Genomic DNA, 25,925 nt, shown 5'->3' on the forward strand with positions numbered 1-25,925 from the left:
AATATATTTTGAAGATTAAAATCTGTCAAAAATATGTGTTGCTGCTTTCAAAACGATGATGGACGACCAGAATTTTGTGATAAAATAGCAAACATTGTTCTTTTTGGAGGAACACCAAATAAAGCATAATACTGAAAGTTTTGAATATTTATTGGTGTTTTTGACGGATTGGCATAATAGTGGCGTAAGGAGGCGAGCAGCAATGATAAAGCAGTTTGAGTAGCTCAGGAATTGATTCTTTAGAAAACAATTGCCACTTTGCTATTTTAAAGACCTTTTCTGTGGCCCATAACTTCCAATCAGATGTGGAACCCCTGTATCCAATGCTGATTAGACAGAAAACTACCCACTTCCCTGCATAATTTGAAGAGGCTCAGACTTCCGATTCACAATGCAGAAGAACTCACTCAGCGCAGCAATCAGAAGAGAATCAGAACAGAAACCACACCCTCTTTTTATGGCATGAGCTGCTGTAAGGTAACTTTAAAGTTCTCATATTAATGTTAGTGAATGAATGAAAGGTTAGGGTGGATAGGTGGATAAGTGAAGTGGGTATGGTGGCAGCTGGGTTAGGTGGCAGGTGAATTGGCTGGGGAGGGATTGTCAAGTCAGGGGCTCATCAGGTTTGGGGGCGGGAGGTAGTCCGGTGGGGTGGGGGCTAGTTACGGTCGGGTTGGAGGCAGTCTGTGGGTCACGGGGGTAGTTGGTGGGGAAGTTAGGTGGTGGGGGCTGGTCAGGTCGGGTGTAGTCACGTGGTGGAGGCTAGTCAGGTCAGTGGGAGTTGGGGGTGTCAGACGTGGATAGTCGGCGGGGCAAGGCGAGGGCGGGTGGGAGGGATGTGGGAGTCTGGGGGATGGGAGTGGTGGTTTAGTTGTATAGTTACCTCAGAGTTAGAATAGGATTTTTCCATCTAACATTTCCTGGGTAACTAGCCAGGTGACTTAAGTCTGAACTGTCCGAAGTCTGTGACTCTTGGATCATATGTCCAGTCTCCGATGATCTGGAGACTGGAAGATCTGGGACCAACTGTTCAACCCAAATATAATTTTCATTCAAACCTAAAGGCTGGATTTCTAAAATTGGAAAATGATATTACAGAAGAACATCTCATTAGCTGTCTTGTTAATTATTCACTACAGGCCCAATTTACTTGCCACAGATCATTTCACGATTGGAGATTGGTCAATTTTAGCTCATTGATCATGCTCTTGCCTATTGAATCAGAAAGTTGTGCATTCGAGTCCCCTCACTCAAGAGACTTGAGCACACAATCTGGGCTTGCGCTTGAGCACAGTATTGAATGATGCTGTACTTTTGAAGGTGTTTTTTTTCTCAAGTAGATGCAAAAGATTCCAGTGCACTGTTGATCGAAGAGCAGGGATGTTCTTCTGGTGCTGTGGCTAACATATATTTCATAAACAACATCACTAAATCTGTATCATTTATCTAATTTCTGTTTGTGGTACTTTGCTGTACGTAAATTGGTTGTCATGTTTCCTAACAATGATCACAGAAGTACTTTGGCTGTAAAGCACTTGGGCTGTCCTATGGTCATGAAAGGCGCAATATGAATTTAAGTTCTTTGGTTTGTGTTCAAAAGAAATAAATTTACCGATTCTGTATTTGCAATCAGGAGCCATGCTCCACAGGTCTCATACATAGTCTGAGTTTCTTTGTCTCTGAATTATGGGGAGGCAGTGGTGAGGTGACATTGTCACTGGACTAGTAATCCAGAGTCCCAGGGTAATGATCTGGGTTTGAATCCCACCATGGCAATAAAAAATCTGGAGTTTTAAAAAAAAAGTCGAATGATGACCATAAAACCATTGTTGATTATCATAAAAACCCATCTGGTTCACTAATGTCCTTTAGGGAAGGAAATCTCCTGTCCTTAGTTGGTTTGGGCTACATGTGGCTCCAGACCCACAGCAATGGGGTTGACTTTTAAATGTCCTTTGAAATGACCTGCTAAGCCACACAGTTCTCAAGGGCAATTAGGGATGGGCAGTGACGCCCCCATCCCCATGAACGAATAAAAAAAAGTTCTCTATACTCTTGCAACCTGAACTAAATATTACTCTTTTGCACATGTTTTGACAGTTGGATATATTTATGAACACTTGGTGATGTTGAGGCTTGATGTGAATGTTTATGCTGCCTGTTTTCAATGTGAGAGGACATAGAGAACAACAATTATAATCTAATGTGCTTAGTTCAACTGTGACAACTTCATGTAATTATACAAAAATAATTAACCTCAGTGGGTCATCTTATTTGACTTAGATTTAATTGTAACTCCTCCTGTATTGTATCCTTTCTTGTGGCCATCTTATCTGTGTCTCAACCTTCTGGTTCAAAAACCTGACTGCTTATGGCACGTCCTGTTTCAAAAGCCTTCTAGCCTGTGTTTGTGTCTGTGTCTTTTACTAGTCACAGTAAGTGAAAGAAACCTTGCCAATCTTCCTGCCTAACAGGAATAGGACCAGTGATTCCCAAACATTATGGCGGTCAGGTGACCGTTAACCAATAATCAAGCTAAGAAGTTATTTATTATTCACAGTTCATGGGAAAACAATGTCAAAGGTACCTCAATGATCACTGTTCCAGTTCAGAGGCGCCTGACCCAGTTACAGAGTCATAGATTGGTTACAGCACAGAAGGAGGCCATTTGGCCCATAAAGTCTGTGCTAGCTCTCTACAAGAACAGTTTAGCTCATCCCACATCCTAACCCTTTCCCCGAGCCCTGCAATTTTCTTCCCTTCAGGTGCTGATTCAGTTCCATTTGAAAGTCACAATTGAATCATCATAACCACATGCTATTCAAAAACATTTTTCGTCATGTTGTCTTTCGTTCTTTTGCCAAACTTAATTCTTTGTCTCCTGATTCCTGATCCTTCCAGTACAGGAACAGTTTCTTTCTATCCTGTCTAGACCATTTATGATTTTGAACACCTCCAGCAAATCTCCTCTCAAAAATTTCCTTTTTGAAGAAGAACAACCCCAGTTTCTCCAATCTGTGCACATAACTGAAGTCGCTCACCCCTGGAACTATTCTTGTAAATCTTTTCTGCAGCTTTTCTAGAGCCTTTCATATCCTCTCTAAAGTGTAGTGTCCATAATTGGACACAATTTCTAGTTGAGGCCAAACCAGTGATTTACAAAAGCTCATTGTAACTTCCTGGCTTTTGAACTCAAACTACTATTTATATAGCCCAGGATTCCATTTGCCTTTTTTAACCACTTTCTCAAACTGCCCTGCCACTTTGAACAATTTATGCACATATATACCAGGGTTCTCTGTTCCTGCAAACACTTTGATCTGGAGATCTTCCTTCCACAGCTTCCAACCTGATAGTCTCCCAACCTCCCACCCAAAATCCACAAACAGGACTGTCCCGGCAGACCGATCGTGTCGGTCTGTTCCTGCCCCACGGACCTCATTTCTTGCTATCTTGACTCCATCCTCTCTCCCCTTGTCCAGTCCCTTCCCACCTACATCCGTGATTCCTCTGATACCCTACATCATATCAACAATTTCCAGTTCCCTGGCCCCAACTGCCTCCTCTTCACCATGGACGTCCAATCCCCTAAACCTCCATCCCCCACCGGGATGGTCTGATGGCTCTCCGCTTCTTCCTCGAACAGAAGCCTGAACAATCCCCATCCACCACCGCTCTCCTCCGTCTGGCTGAACTTGTTCTCACACTGAACAATTTCTCCTTAAACTCCTCTCACTTCCTCCAAATAAAAGGTGTGGCTATGGGTACCCGCATGGGCCCCAGTTATGCCTTTCTGTTTATGGGGTAAGTGGAACATCCCTTGTTCCAGTCCTATTCCGGCCCCCTCCCACAACTTTTTCTCCGGTACATCGATGATTGCTTCGGTGCTGCTTTGTACTCTCGTCTGGACCTGGAAAAATGTATTAATTTTGCTTCCAATTTCCACCCCTCCATCATTTTCACATGGTCCATCTCTGACACTTCCCTTCCCTTCCTTGACCTCTCTGTCTCAATTTCTGGTGATAGACTGTCCACCAATATTCATTACAAGCCTACCGACTCCCACAGCTACCTCGACTACAGCTTCTCACACCCCGCTTCCTGTAAGGAGTCCATCCCATTCTCTCAGTTCCTTCGCCTCCAATGCATCTGTTCTGATGATGCCACTTTCAAAAACAGTTCCTCTGACACGTCTTCCTTCTTCCTTAACTGAGGTTTTCCACCCACGGTGGTTGACAGGGCCCGCAACCATGTCCTGCCCATCTCCCACGCATCCGCCCTCACGCCTTCCTCTCCCTCCCAGAGCCATGATAGGGTCCCCGTTGTCCTCACTTATCACCCCACCAGCCTCCGCATTCAAAGGATCATCCTCCGCCATTTCTGCCAATCAGCATGATGCCTCCGCCAAACACATCTTCCCTTCAACCCCCCGGTGGCATTCCACAGGGATCGTTCCCTCCGGGACAACCTGGTCCACTCCTCCATCACCCCCTACACCTCAACCCCCTCCCAGGCAACCGCAGAAGGTGCAACACCTGCCCCTTTACTTGCGCTCTCCTCACCGTCCAAGGGCCTAAACACTCCTTTCAAGTGAAGCAGTATTTCATTTGTACTTCCCTCAATTTAGTCTACTGCATTTGTTGCTCCCAATGCGGTTTCCTCTACATTGGAGAGACCAAACGCAGACTGGGTGACCGCTTTGCAGAACACCTTCGGTCTGTCTGCAAGCATGACCCAGACCTCCCTGTCGCTTGCCATTTCAACACTCCACCCTGCTCTCATGCCCACATATCCGTCCTTGGCCTGCTGCATTGTTCCAGTGAAGCTCAACACAACCTGGAGGAACAGCACCTCATCTTCCGACTAGGCACTTTACAGCCTTCTGGACTGAATATTTAGTTTAACAGTTTCAGATCATGAACTCTCTCCTCCATCCCCACCCCCTTTCCGATCCCCCTCTTTTTTTCCCCAATAATTTATATAGATTTTTCTTTTCCCACCTATTTCCATTATTTTTAAATGTATTTCCATCCATTGTTTTATCTCTACCTTTTAGCCTATTTCGATCCCTTCCCTTCACCCCACCCCACCCCACCGCCACTAGGGCTTTCTGTACCTTGCTTGTCCTGCTTTCTACCCTTAATTAGCACATTCCTTAGATAATATCACCACCTTCAACACCCCTTTGTCCTTTTGTCTATGACATCTTTTGGCTATCTCCACCTATCACTGGCCCTCTATTCAGCACTACCTGTCCCGTTCCCCCCCCCCCCAAACCAGCTTATATTTCACCTCTTTTCTATTTTTACTTAGTTCTGTTGAAGAGTAATATGGACTCGAAACGTTAACTGTGTTCCTCTCTGCAGATGTTGCCGGACCTGCTGAGTTTTTCCAGGTATTTTTATTTTTGTTTTAGAATTGTACCCTTTGGTTTAAATTGCACCCCCTTATTCTTCCTACTAAAATGTATCACACCACAATTTTCTGTGTTAAATTTCATCTGTAACATGTCTGCTCATTCCACTAGGCTGTTTATGTCCTCTTGAAGTTCATGGTAGCTTCCTCAGTTCACAAAGTATCACATTTTGTGTCAATTGCAAATTTTAAAATTGTGCCAGGTGCATCCAGGTGTAGATCATCAACATATAATAAGAAAAATCAAGACCCCAGTACTGATCCTGGGGGAACCCCATCTGTATACCTTCCTCCATCCTGAAAAACAACTGTTCACCACTACTGTTTCCTGTCACTTAATCAACTTTGTATCCATGCCACCACTGTTCCTTTTATTCCATTTCTGAGAGAAAGCGCATCCAATCCAATTCCCTAGTCTTCCGTGGAGTCTCACTTAGCTCATATTGGCAGTTTTCTTGCTCTATCTCTAATTTAACCCATCACTTCCCTCCATCATACAAGCTGGTACTCTTATCTCCTAAACCCTTTGCTGGTGGTACTCGCCTTTCTTTTTCTTTTCCCCCAACTGCCCATTTTGGGTCAGTACTCTTTTACTAATAACCTCTAACTCCAAGTTCTTTCCCCCAAGCTTACACTAGCCCTGTCTCGCCCTCATTTCAAAGTGCTGACTCTAGCTTCTACCCCTTTGCCTTGCCCTTTTGTTGCCATCTATTTTGCCCATTCTCTCCTTCATAATCATGCATGGTCCCACTTCTCTTTATCTTTCTTTGAAATCCATTTCCTCTCCCTAAGTCTTTGAAGAGTGTCTAGATTTGTTTTTACATTTCACATTTATCATAAAGATTCTGAAGCTGTAAATGCACAGATCAGTTAACATGCACAGAGAGAAAAGATGTGTGAATCTTTAAGGTTTATACTGTTTATTGGAATACTTCTGATATAGCTTCACCCCAAAACATGATAATATCTCGCTTTACAGATACTGACTGATCTGTTGTGTATTTCTAATATTTTCTTTTTTATTCAGGTCTAAGGTATCCTGGTTGGGATTTTGATGTTGCTGAAACATGTTTGATTTTACGGGAGTATTTACAGCCTGTCACATTATTCAATCTGTCCTCTGATCCAGTTGTTCTGGAGCATGACATTGAATGAGAAGAAACCCATTATGGTTATTATCATTGACTCAAAGACACTGTTTATTAGCATTCCCATTGGTCTCTTGGATTAGGTAATTTTTCTTCTTGCGACACAGCCATGCATATCCTGAGCATATGGTCCCAGAAGGTGATGCCAAATTATCTATTTTTTTGTATTGTGTTGATTTTTTAAAAATGTGTGGACAGCTGCCTTCAGTTTTATTGAATACATTATTGTGTATGGGGTGGCTGAATGTTATCTTAAACTTATATAGCGCCTTTCATGATCTCATAGTGTGTCAAAACAGTACACAGCCAATAAAGTGTTCTGTTGCAGGAGGTGTAGCAGCCTATTTGTGTACAGCACGGTCCCACAACAAGAGATACATGACTATATGATCTGTTTTAATGTTATTTGTAGGGTGAATGTTGGCTAGGACACTGGGAATATAGCCCTGGTCTTTGAATAGTGTCTGGATGATACAAAGCTTGGTATTGTAGTCAGTATTGGTCAGGATAGCAGCACACTTGAAGATATTAACTGGTGAAATGGGCAGACACAGTTTGGGAGAGGTAGAATAACCTAAATTACACTATTTTGAGTGGGGGATAGAAGCGCACAAGGACCTGGGAGTGCATGTTCACAAATCTTTGCTGATGGCAGAACAGGTTGATGATCAAGAAAACAATTGGGCTACTTAACTTTATAAATTGAAGCATTGAATACCAATACAAAGAAGTCATGCTAAATCTTTACAGAGCACTAGTTAGGCTTAAACTGGAGTATTATGAATAATTCTGGATACCACACTTAAGGAAAGATGTTGATTTATATTGGTAGCAAACTGGTAGTTAAGGGTCACCTGGCCCTTAAAAAACTGATGGGGTTAATATTGCACGTTAAAATAAGGAATGGCAGAATTGTTGAATGATTTCTTCAGGCCAGTCTCCACAGGAGAGGAAGAGGCTATTATACCTGACATTCCAGGGAAATTAATCGTGAATCAAGGACCAGAATTCAATAAAGTTAATGTTAGCAAGAAAACAAGAGTAGAAAAAATAATGGGAATAGAGACTGACAAAATCCCAGGATGCTTTCCATGATCAGGTTTTAAAGGAAATAGGTGAGGAAATTGTAGGTACTTCAGCCATAATCTTCCAAAGCTGTCTTGATTCAGGAATTGACCCTTTAGGTTTGGGGGAGTCAGGTGAGTTACTCGCAGCACGATTTCCAGCCTCCAACCAGCTCTTGTAGCCACAATATTTATATGGTTAGTCCAGTTCAGCTCCTGGCAATGGAAACCCCGAGGATGTTGATAGTGGGGGATTCAGCAACGGTAATACCATTGAATGTCAAGGGGCGATGGTTAGATTCTCTCTTGTTGGAGATGGTCATTGCCTGGCACTTGTTACTTACCGCTTCTTGGTCCAAACCTGGATACTATCCAGGTCTTGCTGCATTTGGACATGGACTGCTTCATTATCTGAGGAGTCGCAAATGGTACTGAACATTGTGCAGTCATCAGCGAATATCCCCACTTCTGACCTTATGATGGAAGGAAGGTCATTGATGAAGCAGCTGAAGATGGCTGAGCCTCGGATACTACCCAAAAGGACTCCTGCAGTGATGTTCTGGAACTGAGATGGTTGACCTCCAACAACCACAACCACCTTCCTTTGTGCTAGGCATGACTCCAAACAGCGGAGAGTTTTCCCCCCCGACTACCATTGACTCCCGTATTGCTAGGGCGCCTTGATGCCACACTCGGTCAAGGGCAGTCATTCTCATCTCATCTCTGGAGTTCAGCTCTTTTGTCCGTGTTTGAACGAAGGCTGTAGTGTGGTCAGGAGCTGAGTGGCCCTGGTGGAACCCAAACTGAGCGTCAGTGAGCAGATTATTGCGAAGCAAGTGCTGCTTGATAGTACTGTTAATGACTCTTTCCATCTCTTTACTAATGATCAGGATTAGACTGATGGGGCGGTAATTGGCTGGGTTGGATTTGTCCTGCTTTTTGAGTACAGGACATACCTGGGCAATTATCCATATTGCCAGGTAGATGCCAGTGTTGCAGCTGTACTGGAACAGCTTGGGTATGGATGCTGCAAATTCTGGAGCACACATCTTCAGTACTATTGGCTGAATGTTGTCAGAGCCCATAGCCTTCGCAGTATCCAGTGCCTTCAGCCGTTTCTTGATATTATGTGGAGTGAATCGAATTGGCTGAAGAAGGGCATCTGTGCTGCTGGGGACCTCCGGAGGAAGCTGAAATGGATCATCCACTCAGCATTTCGGCTGAAGATTGTTGTGAATGCTTCAGCCTTATCTTTTGCACTGATGTGCTGCGCTCCCCCAACATTGGGGGTGGGCATATTTGTGGAGTCTCCTCCTCCTCCAGTGAGTTATTTAATTGTCCACCACCATTCATGACTGGATATGGCAGGACTGCAGAGCTTTGATCTGATCTGTTGATTGTGGAATCGCTTGGCTCTGTCTATCACTTGCTGCTTTTACTGTTTGGCATGCAAGTAGCTTCGTGAGGTTGTCACCTGCATTCTTCACTGAGCCAGGGTTGATCCCCTGGCTTGATGGTAATGGGGGATATGGCAGACCATGAGATTACAGATAGTAGTTGAGTACAATTCTGCTGTTGCTGAAGGCCCACAGCGCCTCATGGTTGCCCAACTTTGTGTTGCTATATTTGTTTGAAATCTATCCCATTTAGCACGGTGGGAGTGCCCCACAACTTGATGGAGGTTATCCTCGGTGTGAAGACTCCACAAGGACTGTGCAGTGGGCACTCCTACTAATGCTGTCATGGATAGATGCATCTGCGGCAGGCAGGTTGGTGAGGATGAGGTCAATTATTTTTTCCCCCATGTTGGTTTCCCTCACCACCTGCTGCAGATCCAGTCTAGCAGCTATGTCCTTCAGGGCTCGGTCAGCGGTGGTGCTACCAGGCACTCTTGGTGATGGACATTGAAGTCCCCCACCCAGAGTACATTCTGCACCTTTGCTATCCTCAGTGCTTCCTCCAAGGGGTGTTCAACATGGAGGAGCACTGATTCATCAGCTGAGGTGGGGGGGGATGAGGGGGGATGGTGGACGTGTTGTAATCAGCAGGGGGTTTCCTTGCCCATGTTTGACCTGATGCCATGAGACTTCATGGGGTCCAGAGCCGATGTTGAGGATTCCCAGGGCAACTCCTTCCCAACTGTATACCACTATGCTGCCACCTCCTCTGGGTCTGTCCTGCTGTTGGGAGAGGACATACCCAGGGATGGTGATGGTGGTCTCTGAGATGTTATCTCTTAAGGTATGATTCAGTGAGGATGACTATGTCAGACTGTTGCATGACTAGTCTGTGAGACAGCTCTCCCAATTTTGGCACTCACCCCCCAGATGTTAATAAGGAGAATTTTGCAGGGTCGACAGGGCTGAGTTTGCCATTTGTCATTTCTGGTCCCTAGGTCAATGCTGGGTGGTCCATCCAGTTCCCTTCCCGGTTTGATACAACTGAAGCCATTTCAGAGGGTAAGTTAAGAGTCAACCACATTGCGTGGGTCTGGGGTCACATGTAGGCCAGACCAGGTAAGGACAACAGATTTCCTTCCCTAAAGTACATTAGTGAACCAGATGGTTTTTTCCGACAATTGACAATTGTTTCATGGTCATCATTAGACTTTTAATTCAAATGTCACCGTCTGCTGTGGTGGGATTACCTTGGGCCTCTGGATTATTAGTCCAGCGAGAGTACTACTACACCACTGCCTCCTTCAGTGTAACATCTTTCCTGGGGAAGTTAATTGCAATATATAATTAAGGACTAGGTGACTGAGCACTTTGCAAAATTTGAGCTGATCAAAGAGAGTTTGTAAATGTTAGGTTGTATCTAATGAGCTTCATTGAATTTCTTGAGGAAGTATCTGAAGTAGTAGACAGGGGACTGCCTATGGATGTAGTTTATATGGAATTCCAGGAGTCATTTAAGATGGTTCCATTTAAGAGACTGTTAGCTAAATTTAAAGCTCAAGAAATTGAAGGCAAATTATTGACCTCATTAGGAGATTGGTTAGGCAGTAGAAGTCAGAGTATAGGAATAATGGATAATTATCTAAAGTGGAAGGAAGTGACTTGTGGTGCCTCCATCTGTGATGGGCCCTCAACTCTGCACAATATTAATGACTTAATACCACAAAAGAGAACCAAGTATCCAAGTTTCCCAATGACACAAAGAATGGTGGTGTATAGTTGAGACCTAAAATTACAAAGATTAATGGATTAACTCAGCTGGTGAAACTGTGGCAGGTGGATTTTCATGCAGACAAGTGTGAAGTAATCTATTTTGGACAAAAAGAGAATTGATCTGAACATTATTTAAATAGTGAAAGCTAGGAACAGTGGAGGCCTGAAGAGGTTTCAGGCCTAAAATGAAGTAGCCACCTAGAGAAGTTATCAAAAAGGGTAGTAGAATGCTAGCCTTTATAAGTGTCAGGCTATAAAGAGGTGGAAGTTTTGCTATAGCTATACAAAGCCCTTGTCAGACTATATCTGGAATACTGAATGGAGTTCTGGGCACTGCATCTCAAAGAGGCCTTGGCAGGACTTGCAGTATAGAATCAATTACCAGAATGTTACCAGGACTCCAAGGGTTGGATGATTACATAAACTGGGCTTGTATTGCCTGGAATAAAGAAGGTCAATGGGTGATTTAATTGGGGTTCTTCGGATTTTGAAAGGAATTGACATGGTGCATAAAGAGAAATCTTTTCCACTGGTGGGGGAGTTGAGGATGGAGATATAACCTTCAAGTCAGAGCAAGGCCATTCAGGACAGAGGTTCGGAAAAACTGTACAAGACCATACAAAATGTGATAGAAGTGTGGAATTTTCTCTCTCAAAAAGCAGTAGATGCTAGCTCAATAATTTTAAGTCTGAGATTGATTGATTTTTATTAGACAAGAGTATTAAAAGAAATAGAGTCAAAGCAGGTAGATACTACAGATCAGCCACAATGTCATTGAATGGTTTGGAGGGCTGAATGCCCTATGTTCCTAAGGCCTTGGAGAGGGTGAAAGATGCTTACCAGGATGGTACCAGGGATGAGGGAATTCAGTTATGTGGAGAGTTTGGAGAAGTTGGAATTGCTCTTATAGCAGAACATAACCTGTAAGGGGAGACTCAAAAGAGACATTCAAAATTTATGAGGGGTTTGTTAGAAAAAGTAGAGAGAAACTGATTCCTGTGGCAAATGGGTCAGTAACCATTAAATGGCGAAAGAACTAGGGAAGAAATGGGGAGACATTTTTCCAAAGGGTTGAGATCGACTTTCAGATGAGACATTAAACTGAGGCCCCATCTGTTTGGTCAGGTGAATGTAAATGACCCCATGACATTATTTTGAAGAAGGGCAGGGGAGTTATCCCTTGTGTCCTGACCAATATTTATCCCTCAATCAACATCACAAAAAAAATCTGATCATTATCACGTTGCTATTTGTGGGTGTTTGTTATGTGCAAAGTAGCTGCTACATTTCCTATGCTTAAACAGTGACTATACTTTACAAGTACTTCACTGGCTGTAAAGCACTTTGAGATGGTGGTCATGAAAAGCACTATAAGTATGTACGTCTTTTTGTTTGGAATGCACTACTGAAAGAGTGGTGGAAGCAGATTCCATAGTAACCTTCAAAAGGAAATTGGACAGGCATTTGAAGAGGACTAATTGGCAACATTATGAGGAAGTTGCAGGGTGCGGGAATAAATTGGACAGCTCTTTCAAAGGGCTGGTACAAGCATAATGAGCCAAATGGCCTCTTTCTGTGCTGTAAGATTCTATAAAAGTGTCGGCCTAGATTTTGTGGTAGGGGCTTCAATCCACGATCTAACTCAGATTAACACTGAGCCAGACTGTGATTTGCATTTACATAATACTATATATTTTCTCTCAAACATCTTTAAACACTTAAAGTATACTGTGAATCACTTTGAAGTACAATGGCTCTTACATAGGCAATCACTGCAACTATGTTTGTATAGCAAGATCCCAAACAGCAAGGAACTGAATAAAGAAAATGCTGCAAATGTGTCAGCATTTCACATATGGGCTCCGTGCCAGTTCTGAAAACTGAAAGATAAATGAGCTCTTTTATAGGACTGGACATACTGACTTTTAACTGTTCTCTATCCTTTGTCTCACCCACTGTCACTGAGTCATCATGTGTATTTGCTGTGAGCATGCCAGTTCTAAAGTAAAAGCTTAGTGGAATTATGTGGTTCTGATGAGCGACACTTCTGAATTCATTCACGAATGGATTTAAATCAGTTCTGCTGCAAAGGTTTCTCTGTAGTGGCAGGGGTGACTGAATTTCACATAGCCCAGGATGTGGAAAGTGTACATTGGTCTTTCTGAAATAAAGGAATGCATTCTGTTTCCTCAATGTACATGGAGAATTTATGCTTTTTTTGCTTCTTGAGTAAAAATGTGTATTCAATGTGCTGTACACCTAGATGGCTCATATTCAAATATAAATTGGCTTGAATGTCCACCTCGCACATCTGTCTGTTCTGCAACATTAGTAAAGTAAGTAGTCTTAGAATATCGATGTTAAATACTATAGATTAACACACTGTTGTCTAACTTCTGGAACCTCAATTCAAATTCTTGCAAGATTGAAAGAATCACGTTTTCCCTGCTGGACTTAAAAGTCCAAGATTTTGTCAGTTGAAACAAAAGTGCATAATTTTGATGGCAGAATTGATTCACACTGTTGTAGGGATACTCTTTCGAGATTCTTATTAAGGTGCTTTATTAAACGCAAGCAAAGGATTTTTTTGTCGCAAGAGTGTTTGATGTTGAAGCTGACTAACAAAAATAGAAGTATTCCAATCCTCACCATTGATGTCCTATGCATTGTTCAGCATAAAATTAACCCTTCTGATGTTGTGCATGTTTTTTTTAAAAGATTGATTGAGCATATGTATGATCCATCGACTCATAAATGTTTACAGCACAGAAGGAGGCCATTTGGCCCGTTGTGTCTGCGCCAGTCAACAAAGATCTGACAATGCTAATCGCATTTTCCAGCGCTTGGAGGCTGTGGCAACGCAAGTGAATATCTAAGTACTTCTTAAATGTTATGAGAGTTTCTGACTCAACCACCCTTTCAGGCAGTGAGCTCCAGACTCCCACTGCCCTCTGGTGAAAAAAATATCTTCTCAACTCCCTTCTTAGCCTTCTACCTCTTACCTTAAATCTATGCCCCCCTGGTTATTGACCCCTCCACTCATGGAAAAAATGTCTTCCTATCCACTCCATCTATGCCCCTCATAATCTTATACACCTCTATCAGGTCCCCTTTCTAACTTCGTTGCTCCAAGGAAAACAACCCCAACCAATCCAATCTTTCCTCATAGCTCAGACCCTCCAGCCCAGGCAGCATTCAGGTAAATCTCCTCTGCACCCTCTCCTGTGAAATCACACCAAATGTGGTGACCAGAACTGCACACAGTACTCCAGTTGTGGCCTAACCAGTGTTTTATACAGTACCAGCATAACCTCCATGCTCTTGCATTCTATGCCTTGGCTAATAAAGGCAAGTATCCCATCTGCCTTCTTAACCATCTTATCTACCTGCCCTGCTACCCCCAGGGATCTGTGGATTTGTGACTTGTTAAATCAACTGTTAAGCCAAATTTCAGCTAATTTCAAACCATTTTTAAAATGAGCTGCTACCACATTGGAAATGTATAATGGGATTGAAGAAGTCGAAGATTAAAGAATTGAAATATTTCAACTTTTAAACAAGGTTTGATTAGACAAAAAAAGAGTGAGATTCATATCATTTTTAGAAACATTGGATAGTGGATTGAAAGTAAAAAGGTCAGCTAAAGCGAAACATGTAAAATTGTTTTCCGGTTCAATTTAGTAGTTTAGGGTTAATATTGTGGTAAATGTTTTGTGGTATTTGACTAGTTTAATCTCTGATGATGTTTATTAGAAATGTTGTGGTGTGAGAGCTGTACAGAGATAAGCCAAAATAAAAGCAAAAAACTGCAGATGCTGGAAATCCAAAACAAAAACAAATATAAAAATACCTGGAAAAACTCAGCAGGTCTGACACCATCTGCGGAGAGGAACACAGTTAATGTTCCAAATCCGTATGACTAAAGAGACAAGCCAGTTAGCCTAGGGAGATATGAGTTTCCTTTAATCTGTTTACAGGTTACAAGTTGAAATACTACTTTTTGTATTCCTATCCTATATGTGTACATAAATAATATTTTATATGGTAACAGACAGGAAAGTGCAAAAATTGTGATCATCCCATCTGGATCAAAAATGGTTAGACTGACACACTATTTCCGATACTTGCTGCTTTGGTCATTTGCCAACAAAAGGTTAACTCTATAGTAACAATCCAGATCTTCCTGTTTGAAAGTCTCTTTTTCCAATTAATATCTGATTTTGGTAGTATTCCATTGCAGCTAAGGCTACGTTGGACCTTGACCATCAATCAATACCTAACGGTTGACTCAAAGAACTGTTGTCTGTTAACTTTGTAATAATAAACCTGAAGGAAAAAATATGTAACAAATTCAACATTCATAGCTGAATACTATACTCCTGATTGTAGTTTTTGCTAATATAGATGTCTTGGGGTGTGGTAGGTGGGAGGGGATATGCAGTATTTCATGATTGCTGTGCTTCTGTTTAAATTTTCAACATCAATCATCTAATCCACAACTGTGGAATGGTAAAAGATTGCATCATTTAAAAAGCAGTATCCATTTTTCCAAGATGTTTTGTCCTTCAGACCAGTTTCATAAATTGAGGATGGAAAAATAACCACATTTCTGACGTTGATTATAATTGTAGCCTTTCTTTGATTATTTTCCCTATTAATGGAGAAAACTTCAAAGTTTTAAAAAAGTTAATTTTTTAAAAATGGGGACAATGTTCCATTTCCTTTCTCTCTGAATTAAGAGGTTGCTGCATTGTTGGTGACTTTATAGTTTCTGACAGTTGATGGTAATTCTCAGAAAACAAATTGATCAGATAACATACATCCCTAAAATAACTTGACGTACATTGGTGGAATTTTCCAATGAGCGACAGCTGGAAGGTATAATGTCACATTCCCCGTGAGAATTAGTTCAGTTGTACTTGAGATTAAAAGCTGCTTATTGTTCCAACATGTACCTTTTAACCAGCTTTTGGGGATTTTTAGATGTTAATGGAAAGCTCTAAGAGAGAGGGGGCAAAAATCAAAAGAGAGGGGGAATGTACCAAGATGTTTGCCCAATATATTTTGTACCAGCATGCGAATTCTATTTCTCCCTTCAATCCTTGTTGAGATATTATTGGTTTGTTGCTTTTTATGGCATTGTCCAATCTGTGAACTTTGATGACATTTTTAGCAGTTATTTCACTTGGAGTATATTGGTAACAGATGCACTGTGATGCTTGTAAATAAACACATCTAAAAAAACATGGGCAGTGGTATTTTCATAATTATTTCTATATTCTGGTTTGCAATGTTGACATGAAAGGGACAAATATCTTCTCCCCATCCCCTGCCTGCACAGGACAAAAGAGAAAATCCTGGAAATGCCCGGCTTGGTAATTAGCATCTAAAAGACTAAGAAAGATTATTTTGAGTATGAGCCTTTTAAAAAAGCGCAGATCCTCATCAATCATCTTTTCTCTTTTATGCATTTCCTCTTTCATGCATTTCCATCTCTTATTAGATTTGAAACATTTCATGTTTGTTTTAACACCGTTACAGAATATTCTGACTGCACCCCCCCACCCTCCCCAGAATCCAATTGTGTCAGCGGTGGCTCAGTTGATAGCACTCTTGCTTCTGAGTCAAAAACTTGTGGATTCAAGTCTCACTGTAGAAACTGGAGCACAAAAATGAAGGCTGACTGTGCAGTGTAATAGTGACACAGTGCAGCACTGTTGAAGGTGTCATCTTTCGAGACCTTCTCCTGAGGCTCCAGGGCAGATGTAAAAGATCCCATGGTAGTATTTCAAAGAAGAGCAGGTGAGTAATCCCTTGTCTCCAGGTCAATATTTATCCCTCAATCAACAACGCTAACATATTATCTGGTCATTGTCACGTTGTTTGTGGGCAAATTGGCTGCTGTGTTTCCTGCATTGCATCAGTGATAACACTTGAAAAGTCTTTCATTGGCTATAAAACACTTTGGAAGTCCTGAGGCTGTGAAAAGTGCTATATAAATATAAGGCTTGGTGATTTCAACGTCATATGAACTGAGAAAGTTCACCAGGTGTCAGTCAAACCACTAAATGGATTGTTCTATAAAAGCAAATTTTCCAAAGGAGGGGGAAAAATTCTCCAGCTTGTTCTGCTAGATTTGTTTCCTAACTAGCTTGAACAAATAATTATAGGCCAGTCTCTCTGACTTTGGTCGTGGGCAATTTATTGGACTCAATTCTGAGAGACAGGATAAACTGTCACTTAGAAAGAACGGATTAATTGGGGATTGTCTGCATGGTTTTAAGAGTAGGTTGCTTCTTACTAATTTAATCAAATGTCTTGAGGAACTAACAAGGAAGATTTATGAGGGTAGTGCAGTGGATCTTGCCTACATGGATTTTAGTAAGGCATTTGACAAGGTCCCATATGGCAGACTGGTCAGAAAAGTAAAAGCCTGTGGGATGCAAGGGAATGTGTCGCGTTGGATCCAAAGTTGTCTCAGCAACAAGAAACAAAGGGTAATGGTTGATGGATATTTTTGCGAATGGAAAGCGGTTTCCATTGGTGTTCCACAGGCTGTGTTGGGGCCCTTGCTGTTTGTTGTATATATTAATGATTTGTACTTAAATGTGGGAGGTATAATTGGGAAATTTGCAGATAACACAAAAATTGGCCTTGTAGTTGATAGTCAAGAGGATACCTGTCAGCTCCACAATGCTATCAATGGCTTGGTTGAGTGGACGGAAAAATGGCAAGTGGAATTCAATCCAGAGAATTTTGAGGTAATGCGTTTGTGGAGGGCAAACAAAGCTAGGGAATACAGATTAAATGTGATTGGTAGGAGGATTAGAGGGGACATGGGAAAAAACTTCTTCACCCAGAGGGTGGTGAGCGTGTGGAATTTGTGACCTGTGGTGGAGGCAGGAACCCTCAACTCATTTAAAAAGTACCTGGATCTGCATCTGAAGTGCTGTAACCTGCAAGGCTATGGACCAGGTGCTGGAAGGTGGGGCTATAATGGACGGCTAGTGTTTTTAAGGCCGGAGTAGACACAATGGGCTGCATGGCCTTTTTCTGTGGTTCTAAATCTTTGATATTTATGAGATCTCTAATACTTTTCTTCCCTAGCAATGTTATCGCAAAGATAAAATACAAATTATATTTTTTGAATTCAATTTTAAGAAGTTATTTTCATCATGTATACATTAGAATGTGAATGTTCACTGAATTCAAACACGGGCATTAGAATCTACTAAACTTAAAACCAATGGACCTGCCTTACATTTTTCTTTAATGGGATTCTGTAGTTTCAAGACTCTTGCACACCACAAGCTTTAAGTTTTGTGCCTTATGCCGACTACTTGAATAAACTCTGGTTTTTATTTGCCGTAGTCTCTGTGTATTAACAATGCTGCACCGGATTCAGACAAATCTCCTGATACAGCAACACTTAATAACAGCTGTGGAATATATTAGTCAAGTTAACTTGTAATGCTACAGTTCATTAGAATTAACAATATTTTATCTTAATGAATGAATTAATTTAATAATTATAGCAGATAATGTAGTTCCTGCCATAAACAGGTTTGCTTGTGTTAATCCAGCAGAATTTAATTATGCACTACCGCTATAACCATTTCCTGGCAGCTTGCCAAATTTGTAATTGAAGGTCATGGATTGTTTGTTAATACGGAGTATTGTGGGCTCTTGATCTCAGAGGGCTGGTAGAGGCACACGGACAAAGAACACTCTGTGTTTAGTTTTATGGTATGGAACCGTTGTCACACAATCTCTGCTCGTTTTTCAGCATGGACCAGATGTCCATTTAAAAAGGGTCAAGTTCTGCTGGATCATCATAAGTGAATGAGCATCAGTTTTCAATTGTGGCTGAATGTGTTTTTTCCTCCTTCCGTTCGAGACAGTGTTTTAATTCAAGTTCATGTTTGGATCTTTCCACACACTGATGAGTAAATACAACTCTGTGAGCTTAATTTCACTACAAATAAATAACACTGCAAATGCTGAAATTATATGTCAAAAAATAATATATTGGAAACTGAGCAGGTCAGTCAGCACTTTGGGTAAAAACAGTGTGTTAATGTTTGGGTTTGAAATTTTAACTCGTCTGCTGTCTCCACAGATGCTGGCTGACTAGCTGTGTGATGCAGCATTTTCTGTTTTTATTACCTAATGTCTGTTTGTTGTTTGCACCAAGCTATAACACGCAATGATGACAAATATTGCTATATTCACTTAAATCCGCAAAAGGAGTCCTGTTAGTTTGAATTGTAATTATGTTAGATTCAGAGAGTAAGAGCCTGACCTTAAAAATTAGTACTGGACTGATGTAAAACCAATTGTTCAGTGACTGTGTTGAAAAAGGGAACTTCTTTGGTCTGGGTGGCATCATTTGGGACCTTCCCCCATCACCATCACCACAATCACCCTATCCCCCTCCCCCTATCACTACTATATCCCCATCACCACCACCCCCAACCTAGTAATTAAGTAGCTTGTAAAAACAAAAAAAAACCTGGAATTCTGAAAGAAGATAATTCACAGTAGGTCTGGTAGCATCCGTAAAGGGAAAAGACGCGTTAATGTGTCTCTCCAGAAAGATCTGGAAAGTGAATATTGTCAACGTTAATATTAATCTGGGTTTTGTCTGTTGCAGCACGGAACGCATCCTTCTTAAAGTCTCTTAGTTAGACAATGAGTAATCAGTTACATGACTCATGCTAGAAGTGACTGTTGCCACCTGTGATTTGGGTTTAGTTCGAAGCACCGCCCTTTTCCGCTTTGTTCGAGCCATCGGTACAAGGAGAAGTTTCTCGTGCCCATGTGCAGTCGACTTTGAAAATTTCGATCAAGTCCTAAATACTACTCATGGCACAGAACAGGCTGATTAATTTTCTGTTGCTTGTTTTCGCGTATCTGTTTTGGACAGCTGGTTAGATGGCCAATCGCAGTGTAATGTTCGTGACCTAGATCTTTACAGAGTGTAGCAGTTGCGGGGTTTCTCATTCGTTAACAGTACGTAATGATGACAAAGGGAGATCAGTGATCCGCCTCTGCACACTCCGCATTCAGCCTTGAGGGAGAGAAAGAGACAACTAAGGTACTCGCGGTAGCTTTTCAAAGATCCGATTTTTAATGTAAAAAATATTTTAAGTTTTATTTTTTTGGGACTGTTAAGCACCACATGGTTGGAGTGTAAAGCGCCGCCTTGTTTTCATTTCTCTTTGATAAGAAATGGTTCACTGACCCCGCGAGTGAACATGTTCTGATCGGAAGTCTATCATCCGCAGCCTGAATATCGGCCTGTGTGGACGGGAACCAGATAGCTTTTCGGATTTTGTCCCTGTGTTGCATGGATTGGAGTGGATCGTTAGGTGGGTAACCTGAGTCCAGCAGCCTTTTTCTGAAACGGTGCTGAACAAAAATCGGCTTGGTGAGGCTGATTTATTTTAACACTGCGTCGATGGCCCTGTGCGCACAACAGAATGAACTCTATTCGGATGCGGAATTCTTCATGAAACACTAAATAAAATAAAAGCAGATGCGTTTAATGTGTGAGTGCGAGATAACAAAAGGTGGAGGCACAATTTTCGATACTAGCTTAAATTATTGAAGCGAAAGCTCGCTTTCTTGCATGTGCTGACTGAATGGCTGGGCAGCTGGACTTTGACATTCCAACATGTCTGCATAATGGAAATGGATTGCTGTGAGGAGGCTTGTCGATGAAGTTGCAGTGGAGATAACTTTTTATAATTTCTATCAATAGATAACACACAGGACATAAGGATTAACAACTACGGTACAACAAAGATATTTGTAACTTATTGCCCACTTTATAGGATAATATTTGATACATGTGTAATAAGTTGTTTAGGGAATCGTTGTTTCATAAGTTTTGCTTTACAAACGTGTGTAGTTGACCATTACAATTGATAACTATTTAACAAAGTTGCAATATTAATTTAACCTTCTAGTTTATAAGTTTACAATTAAATAAGTGTTGTCACTTGCTTGAAGCATTTGATTTTAAACATGAAGGTTTTTTAACTAAGAGCTCATCTGTTTTCCTGTTTTCATGTGAATGGAATGTGGTACTGCACCAAGCCCAAAACAGGATACAGTTGTTGCAGACATTTCCGTAGTCAAAGTATCGTGTAGGCAACAAAGAATGCAGAAGTCTTGCAAATCTGGGTGTCTGGCTGGCTTAACATTACAGCAGAGATGCATTCTGGGTAGGGCTCCATCAGGATCTTATTTATTAATAGAGCTGTGTGTAGACAGGTTCAAACTCGTCCCAGTTGTTCAACTATTAGCAGCTGTGTTAGCTTCATGTATTTATAGGTTGGAAACATTTTCTTGTACGTTGTTTTACCAATGGCCGACTTTATTGTGTTTCAGTACCATAGTTACTGTTTAATCTCGCTGTGCATTTGTGCAACCAGACTAATACACCATTTTGACATTGGTCAGCTGGCAACTTGATATTTTCCCTTAGACATTGGGTATATGTGCTGAGTTGCACAGAAACTGGGTAGCTAAATTATGTTTGGATTCAAGCAGCATTTCTTTACATTCTATTACACTTCTTATGAAATATTTACTGTAGATTTGATATACAGCTAAGCCTACCACATAGGTTTATTTTAGTGTGTACCCTGCTCAAGTATGGATATCTGATTATGTGGACAACTGTGAAGGATTTAGTATAGTAGAAGATAGTTATGTCACTGCATCTGATTGTGGTGTAGCGTCATGACTTTTCATATATTCTGTGCATTGCGAAGATTGCCAATTTCACATTGAGTGAAATATAGAAATGTCAGTAGAATATTTTTGCTTCAAATCCCCTTGATGATTTCCAAGCTCTCCCCAACTCAGATTATAAACATAGTATCCAATGTAGAATAAAGCCACCTAAATGAGTCCCAGGAGCAATTTCCAATTTGTTATGAATTGGGTGATCTTTGGTTGACAGTAAGTGTACAACAACAGATCCTAAGATTCCTGGTCGGGATGGTTGGGGAAACTGACCTCTGGTTAGAAAGTGTATGTGTGCGTATCAGGAGAAGGAAGGGTAATGCTTCACTGTCATAACCATCCTCATCCAACCCCCACTTGGGCAAGCCTGTGACTAAAAATGATCATTTGAGAGGAAGTAGAAGAAGAACCAAGCTGTTGATTTTTTTTCACTATTCAGTTTACCAAGCCTTGAATACTAAAATAAGGTCCTGCTCAAATCTGGGCATACAGGTTTTAAATGGGGATGAACAATAAATGTAAACAGTTTTCTGTTTTGATTTTGATGGAGCTGAATGACATACCATTTGTTTTATCTTAAATTAAATATTCTTTATTCCTCTTGAGGGGATTTTCAAAAATTCAATGCATTTTAAAATGCAATCTGTAGCACACCATCAATTTCTCTTTGCAGGTTCAGTCTTTGTATCATGGATCAATGCACTTGGTACTTCTATCATTGTAAAACAGCAAATTACCAGCTTAAAAGTCAAACTCTGTGCCTTTAGCAATGTCCAGGACTGAACTTCTCATCTGTCGCAAGAACTGTGGTTGATGACAGGGACTTGTGTTTTTCACTATCCTACAGGCCGTTCAACAGTTGCAATAGGAACTAATGGCACACTGCCAAAGAGAAAAGCTACAGTTGTGGGTCTCTCTCTGTTTGAGTGCTACAGTACTGGTGCCATACAATCAACATAAGAACACGTATAGATGCAGTAATGAGTCTGAGAAACTCAATCACTTGGCAAGCAGTCGCAAATGTACAGCTGCTCAAATGACAACTGGGTTATTTTGCTGCTGTATTAGATTCAGAAAGACTTTTATCATTTAGTTTAATGAAAAGTTTTTTGTTCCATATAAATTTCAATTTATATAGTGATTCTACATTATCAATAATTAAATATTTGTGGCATACTGTTATTAAAAGAATCAACATGAGAATTTAATCTTGTGCATTATTTCCAAATTCGGTGTCCCAATGTTTCAGAATCCAAGCTTTTGTGCATTTAACTTTCAAGATTAAAACGTTACATTTATTTACAAGTAGCAAACTGCACTTCACTGCAATTGGCCTAGAAGTGTATTACGTTATTTCACAAATACATCAATATGTGGCTTGCACAAACTATATCTCCACACTTGTATAACTTTTAAAAAACGCTTTCTAACAAAGAGGTATATTGAGTAAGAGAACCTCGGGGAAAGAAAAATCTCTGAAAATGCTGGTCAGTTAGCACCTATGGAAAAAATAGAGAAGTTATGTTTCAGGTTCATCCCTTAGCACATTTCACTTGAAATGTTAACTTGTGTGGTCCCTCCATTGATACTGTCTGACCTGCTGAGATGTTTCAGCATTTTCTGTTTTTTCTTCCCCTGCCATTTCTAGGATATGTAGTTTTTTAAGGATAAATCCCTGGGATCAGTTTCAGGATGCCCAACACAGAGTCTACCATTTGTGTCATCCTGTTTTTGTACAACTGCAAGGACTAAGTCTCAGACATTGGAAGGTTCCTCTAAAGATATAACAATTTCTTCTCAAAATTATTGTAAACTGTATTTCGTGTAATTAAATTTTAATCCTCCTCCAACTCTAACCTGGGCTGAACTCAGCCAGTATTAAAATTAATTTCAACTTCTCTACATCGATGACTCCCAGGATTGTAGTCCATGATCACTATGTGAAGTTGAAAAGTTAGAACATGATGGGTTTCAGCTGTGATGCTGTCGACAGTCAGACAGCTTGCTGATGTGACATTTGAGGTTCACATGTCAAGAATTGTCATCTGAGCAAGGTTATTTGAGATTACCTGAGCAAGAGTGCCTCAGGAAAGATGGCAACAAAATTGGGAGAAAGCAGATTAAATTTTTAAAAAGCTAATGTTGATTAACAAAAGATTCAATAACCTTTGGGTATAAACTAGGTGTAGATGGCAATTTTTATCTTCATATAGTATGTAAAGATGGTTGATCATAGGGAGATTGTGGTATATTGGCAGAAAATCTTGGGATTGAAACTGAAGTAGAATACTGTAGGACTTCTGGATGCAACTCTACCCTCCTTAGCGGCATGAAAGGGCGGAAGAGGTGTAACACAGAAGACAGATTACTTTATGATCTTTGTTAAAGCAGAGAAAATCATTTTCAAATTAGGAGTTTTCTCCCTGGGGTTTTATTTCTACATTGTGCTACACTGACACTGTTAAAGATTGAGAATTGAAATAAATATAAATTCTAAAACTGATGACTATAGGAGTAAAATCTCCACGGACATTGTGTAGGGCAGGCTCAGTTCCAATGGGTGTTTAACTCCTTGTAAGGAATTATCATTTCCCTGAAAGTTCATGCTCAAAGTTATTTTACTAATTGAAAATTATATCAATTTGGCATAAAGATCCTTTGAATTAGTTTGCAAGAACATTACATTTCATGTTGATCCCAATTATATATTGTGATCAACATGAAATTGCATGTTTCATGAGCAGATTATTGTAACTTCTTTCCATATTTCCAGTCAATGCACCAACATGCAAATGATAAATACTTGAAAACTGATGAAATGATCATTCAGTTATTAACTCAGCTGAACATTAAAAATAAGCATTAGTGCTTTCATCATGATTTCAAACAGAAAGTAGTTCACACTGCATTTGTTGATGGTTTATTTGGCACTGGTGGTGCTGTCTGGAGAAACTGAACATACCTGAGGAAGTGGTTTCGTCTGGAACCTTGGAGATAGTAGTGCAATTTAAACAGTCCCTCTTGGAAGCTATCAACATATATTCTGGCCATGGGCTGACTAGAGTTCTGCATCTGCCAATTTCAGGGCTAGTTTCAAAAGGATGATTAAGTTTTTTTTTCAGTCAAAAACTATTGAGGAACCAATTGAGCACCCAAAGCATGGATTTGCTTTTAACGGACCATGTTGAGAATCTTGAATCCAATGTGAAAAGCAATGCACGATGGTTGTGAAAGTTTTCACTCTGCAGGACAAATTGCCAAAGAGTAGAAGTGATGTGAAAGAGCTCCATTTCATTGTGTGTAGAATAGTAAGAAATCTTAATCTCTTTATTTAGTTGAATTTCTCAGTGAAACGAATGGGATTTGCATCTCCTTTTTAAATCCTTTTTAAAAATAGGCCGATACTGTTTTTATTTAATTTAGCAATTCTTGTGCTTTGTGTATATTTACGGAAGTCATTATAAGTCATACTATGCTAAGATTGATATGAATAGACACCTGAATACTGACCTACAACATTTTTGTAGTTGGCCATAATAAATACATGTGCAATTCTTTAATCAGCCTGCTGGATGGTAGATGCAGGAATACCAGCAGTGTTGCTGGTCATTTGAACAGGGATAGGTACTTGTAATGCTCTTGGAGAATTGGTTGAGTTGGAGTGCTTTCTTTGCACATGCATGTCTTTTAGAAGCTTTTCAGTGATCATTCTTCTCAAATGAACAAAATTACAGTTTGTGTAATTTTTATTGAAGTGATTGATTTAAGCATCTGAAAGATGATCCATTAGGCATTTCATACTCTAGCTGTTTGGATGTAATGTGCAATGCGTTATTCCACTGCAACAAAATTTCTGTTTCCCTATTTAAAGCCAAGTCTGATTGTGAACATCCTGTGTCAGTCAGTTCAACTGTTTGTGGAGGGAACTGTACTGGGAAAGTGAAGTGCCTGTAAGTTTCAGGTTCCAGGTCCGAAGCTTCCAGCATTAAATGACTGAATTTCTCTTTTTCTACCAAATTTTCTCCTGTGTAGAAAAGTGTGATAAAATGTCCAGCAGATGCAATATTTTTAACGGATTGCCTGTGAAGTTATTCATGCTGAATCAGTGACTACAATGTTTCATAACAACAAGGATGGTTTAACATTGTGGTGGGAGACAGTTGGTAACTGTGACAGTTGCAGGAAGTGCATGCAGTAAGATTTTTGATAAACTGAAATAAGTTGACAGCCTGGGAAAGAGTGAGGATGGATATTTAAATAGGTCCAGTGCAAGAGAGGCTAATTGGGTATAGAGGGACCACAGTGGGAGTTGGGGGTTTGGTTTGGGCTTTGATTGAGATTGAACATTTAACCAATAGGTAAAGACAAGGCAA

The 25,925-nt window shown here is 40.6% G+C and overlaps 1 protein-coding gene across 6 annotated transcripts in view; it reads left to right on the forward strand.

Annotated features, from left to right (window-relative positions):
- The window catches only part of jmjd1cb (jumonji domain containing 1Cb), a 304,442-nt gene that overhangs the window by 186,552 nt on the left and 91,965 nt on the right, over window positions 1-25,925 (forward strand). The window contains exons 1-2 of one of the 6 annotated variants that reach the window (XM_041210482.1): window positions 19,637-19,894; window positions 20,027-20,168. The exons of 2 other annotated variants lie outside the window; for them this stretch is intronic. The gene's annotated coding sequence lies outside the window, so the exon portion shown is untranslated. Of the gene's footprint in view, window positions 1-19,636; window positions 20,169-25,925 lie in introns of those variants that run through there. 3 more of the 6 variants (XM_041210485.1, XM_041210483.1, XM_041210484.1) reach the window with 3 other exon arrangements.

Source organism: Carcharodon carcharias, chromosome 17 (genome assembly GCF_017639515.1).
Source record: "Carcharodon carcharias isolate sCarCar2 chromosome 17, sCarCar2.pri, whole genome shotgun sequence".
Taxonomy (NCBI): Eukaryota; Metazoa; Chordata; class Chondrichthyes; order Lamniformes; family Lamnidae; genus Carcharodon; species Carcharodon carcharias.